Raw genomic sequence first — 5,038 nt, 5'->3', positions numbered from 1 at the left:
AAGGCTAAAAACAGAGGTCTGTTTTCCGCCTTAGCTATTTGTATGCATTGGGTAAGCACGAACAGGCTATCATCTAAACGCCTACTCCTTCTGAACCCATTCTGAAGTTCTCCGAGTATCCGATTACCTTCTACCCATGTCTGCATTTTTAATTTCACCGCCTGCATTGCCAGCCTGTACATAACAGATGTTATCGTAATCGGACGGAAGGATTTTATGTTAATCTTATCTCCTTTCCCTTTATAAATCAAATTCATTTTACTCTGTCTCCAGCTGTGCGGAATTTGCTGATTTGTTATACTGTCCCCAATGCTTTTATCAGCGCTTCCTTGCTTCTTGGGCCAAGTTCATTAATCAGCTTAATTGGAATTTCGTCTATCCCTGCGGATGTGGTTTTAGGAATATTCGCTTCCGCCTTTTCCCAGTTAAGACTAGTCAGTTGTAAGCTGTTCTCTATTGTGCTGTCCTGTGTTGCAGCCTCACTTGGGGAGATTACCCCATTGTCGTTGCTAAAAGACGCAGCTATAAATGATGTAATGTAGTTCACAGCATCGTCTCCCTCTAAACATTTTCCCTCAGCATCTATAATCTGTTCCTGCGTTCTTTGATTTTTTTTTCCCCAACCAGCTTATATGGTTCCAAAATTTTCTTGGCCCCCCTTTATTTGCCTCGCGAACTTCAGCCAGCCATTTATCAGAGGACTGCTTCATTTTAGCCTGGACTAGGACCTGAACTTGCTGTTTCTTTTGTCGATAAGATTCCCATTTTTCGCCTATTTCCTCTTCAGATAACTGCGCCCTCTTTGCTTCTGTGTGTTCCCTGGAAGCCACCCGTCGTTCAGTCAAGAATAAGGTAGGGCGGATATGTGCCGCCATTGAGAGGTGTGACGCACCGCGGGAGAGAAGGAACGCTTGTGGGGTGAAGCACTCCAACCCGTTTGTGGACTGTGCTTTCGGTGTGGTCTATTCCATTCCCCTAACATGCGGTCGACACTACACGGGGCAGACTGGACGCTGTCTGAATGTACGCCTCCAGGAGCACGCCAGGTCACTTGACGGGGGTTCGGGGACGCACCTGACTAAGCATGTAAAAAGCCACAAGTGCGCCCCATTGTTCAAGGAAACGCGCGTTCTCTGGAAGCATAAAGATAAGACTTCCCGGGAGATTATGGAGGCCTTCCGCATAAGGAAGTCGGCAGATGTATGCGTGAGTTTGCCATCCTTGCTACTGCTTGACGCCGAGGTTGATTATCTTCAAAGAACACTAAACCATAGGCAGCATAGATAGGCAGCTCTAAACCTTCTCCAGAAGCGGCATTGTGCATTTTGCCTTTACCACATTCTATTTTTTTCCAGCCCACATGCGTATCTGAAGTTACTTCACTTTTTCGTCTCCTTAAAAGCAGCCACAGTCGCGATGCTATAGATATAGAAATCAGACCGGTTAAATACGTCTTGGACGTAATTGCTCCTATATTAACCCACATCTACAACTGCGCACTTTCCACAGGTGTTTTTCCTAGTAATATGAAAATCGCAAGGGTAATCGCAATCCACAAACATGGTGACAAAAATACTTTTGCCAATTACCGGCCAATTTCCATACTTCCAATTTTCTTTAAGGGCCTAGAGAAGGTGATTAAAATACGCATCGATAACTTCTCTCAGAAACATGAACTCATTACTAGGTGCCAGTTCGGCTTTAGAAAGAACCGTACAACAGAAATTGCGCTTCTGGCGCAGAAAGACATGATATTAAAGAATTTTGAGAACAAACTGTTGGTTCTGGGGCTATATCTAGACTTTAGTAAGGCGTTCGATTGCGTGAATCATTCAATTTTGCTACAAAAACTTGAAAGATATGGCTTCAGAGGAACTGCTCAACAACTGATGCAGTCTTATCTGAAAGACCGATTCCAATTCACGGACATAAATAATCATAGATCGCGCCTCAGATGTATAGAATCAGGAGTTCCGCAAGGAAGTATCCTTGGGCCTATTTTGTTTCTTTACTACATCAATCATATTGTAAAATTAGAAAATAACTGCCGGTTCTTTATCAACGCTGACGACTGTACTGTGTTTTTTTCTGGGAAGGACATGGCGGAACTAGAAACAAAGGCAAGGGTTTTTTGTTACAAACTGCAAGATTGGTGTAAAAGCAATTCGTTGATTCTAAATGAATCGAAAACAAAGTGCGTGCTGTTTCGTGCCCGCAGCTCATTAATTGATGTCCCAAAAACTGTTAATTTAGGTCCATACATAGTATCTGTAGAAAAATGCGTCAAATCACTTAGGGTGATTTTTTCAGAACACATGTCCTGGAATGATCACATCAACTACCTTTCGTCAAAATTAAGCAAGGCTGTGGGAATGATAAACCGATGCCGCCTTTTCCTTCCAACTGCAGTGAAACGTGTTATTTATTATGCTCTTTTCCATTCCCACTTGTGTTATTGTGTTTTAATATGGGGCAACACCACTACAACGAACATGCAGAAAATTTTTGTTCTTCAGAAACGTGCCCTACGCGCTGTTGCAAATGTGCCATTCTTCGAACACACAGCACCACTTTTTATTGCACATAAGATCATCAAAACACAAGACATATATATGTATAAATTACTTTCCACTTACAAAAGGGCCCTTAAGGCACCTTAGATTTGTTTTTAGACTTAGCACAACTAAAACCTCCTTTGAGTAATTACTGTCTTCGTAATCAGTCACCTTGGTTGGTTCCAGCATCACGAACTAATTACGGCATAATGATGACTCAACACACGTTACCAACAATACTTAATCACTGTGATACACTACAAATTGATATTGCACAACTACCGCATAAAGGTATTACCGAATTATTCATACAAAAGTCGTTTATTACCATCGTTACATAATGTATTAATGTCTTATCCAAGTTTGTTTTCCAGTTATGGTATTTCTGATGTGTGCATTTTTGTTTGTTTCTCCTGTATTTAGCATGTTTATTTTTCTCACCACTATGAGCCAAACCAGTTTTTGTTTCCGCATGCAAGTGCATTGTTCGTCGCTGCTAATGGGTGATGGGTGACTGGAGCTCAGTCAAGCTGCAACGAAGCGGCTTTTTCTCCAGTCACCTTTTTTCGCTGTACAATGTATGCGAAAATAAAGACTGATTGATGATTGATGATAACAGGTAGATTCGTCGTGATTTAACGTGTGTTCTTGCCTGTAACCTTTGTAACCGTGAAAGCACGAGCTGATGGGCGAGTTGGTTGTACATGATATGATTGAAACAGCGCAAGGCCGAAGGCCAAAAAAGAGAGCAGAGGAAAGGTCCTTTTCCTCCTTTCCTCTGCTCTCTTTTTTGGCCTTCGGCCTTGCGCTGTTTCAATCATATCTTTGTAACCGTGTTATGACTGTGCATGTAACCATAGGTTTTGTCTATATATTTTTTGTCCTTTCAATAAACTTTGTCAGTTGTTAGTGAGCACTTGTGTTGTTGTCACTCTGTCTCTGTCCCTGTCCCTGTGGTGCCACACCAGTATGAGTTCCCTGGAAGCCACCCGCCCAGCGGAGGAGTGTGTCCCAAGTGGCCGTCGCGAGAACGAACGGCGCTGCAGTCGAGTCTTGTCAGCCCCCTTCTAGAACGCTGTAATATTATCAAGGGGCTTTAGTCTTGTCCGAAGGAGGCGCGCAACATGTAGGCTCCAGCCCCTGCCGCACCTGCCAGGCGCGTCGTCTGCTACACGCAGCGCGGAAGCCGGCCTGCACATATGTGGTTTTGGCGAGCTGCGTTTCCGCTCTGCATGGCTGAAGTAAAATAATGCTTCCATTACGGCAGCTTTCGCTTCTAAGCTACGTGTTATCTTGGATAACGCGTTCATGTTATGCAAAATTAGGCTGTTAATATTGTTAAAAAAGTGCAAAACGCTGTCAACAAGCTCGCGAACATTGTTCCTTGCTTTGCTCAACGACTTGTGTTTTGTAGCGCGTAAAAGGTCTGTTCTAGTAACGTTGGTTCAGGCGAGCACGACGACTGTGAACCGCTTCCAATCAATTTGAAAGTCAGTCCGATGGCGGATGTTTCCCAGATTCCTGACGGTCATCCAACTCGCGACGTCGGATTTCGTATGTTCGCCGTGCTCCGATGGGTGTCCGAACTCAGCTGTAGACGTTCGGATCTTGGTCGGACGTCCGTCGGACGTTGTGTGCCGTCTGGGATTTGAAATTACATTCCGGAAGCGGTGGAGTGCTTGCTCTTCGCAAAGAAATGCAGATGAAAGCAAAGGCGACGAGAAGCAGCTAGGGAGTCACTGCGTTGTTATGTTTGCAAAGCCATCCATGCGTTCCCCCAAAATACCTCCTACGTGCATATTCAGTTAACACCGCAGTGGAGTCTCCATTCTCTCAGCCTTCACCCCAGAGCGCGAACGGCTTCGGGGCCGCCGCGGATAGCCGTTGCAAGCAGACGACGCACCCAGCGCGTCGCCGTCGCTATAGCAACGCCGCGCATGCGCACAGACGCGGGAGGAAGTTGCCGTCTTTTTCCGGCCCGCTGTTCGCCTGCCATCAGGGTTGCCAGGTTTGGCTACTTTGCGCCAAATTGGCTACTTTTAGGACCGCTTGGCGACAAAAATTTGAACTTGGCTACTTGGCTACTTTTCGGCTACTTTTGAAATCGAAGTTAGGGTTGTAATGGACCTCTTTTTCTGCCAATGATCCATGCATCTTTGCTTGAGTGCGTGAGAATGCCTTACGCGAACACCATTATTCTGCGGTGCCAGTCTTTTCGTTGAAATTTTGCCTGTAATCATGTCGTAGACTTAAAATACTCCTCGCTCCTGTGTTCACTGGCTCCTGCGTTCTCCCAAGCGAGATTCCGGCTCCGCTATGCAATGCTGATATGTAGGTTTCCTTAGAACCAGCAATAAGAAATGTCCCATCTCCATTCACTCAATGCGCTGCAGCTAAATAAGGATGTGAATTGCTACTTAGCTGATATACCTTGTTTCCTCAGTTGGATACTGGTTCAAAGCGCGTTGATCGGCCACACATGC

This window comes from Amblyomma mixtum, chromosome 10 (assembly GCF_055824585.1).
Source record: "Amblyomma mixtum isolate Tamu chromosome 10, ASM5582458v1, whole genome shotgun sequence".
NCBI classification, from domain to species: domain Eukaryota; kingdom Metazoa; phylum Arthropoda; class Arachnida; order Ixodida; family Ixodidae; genus Amblyomma; species Amblyomma mixtum.
This window is presented reverse-complemented; position numbering follows the sequence as displayed.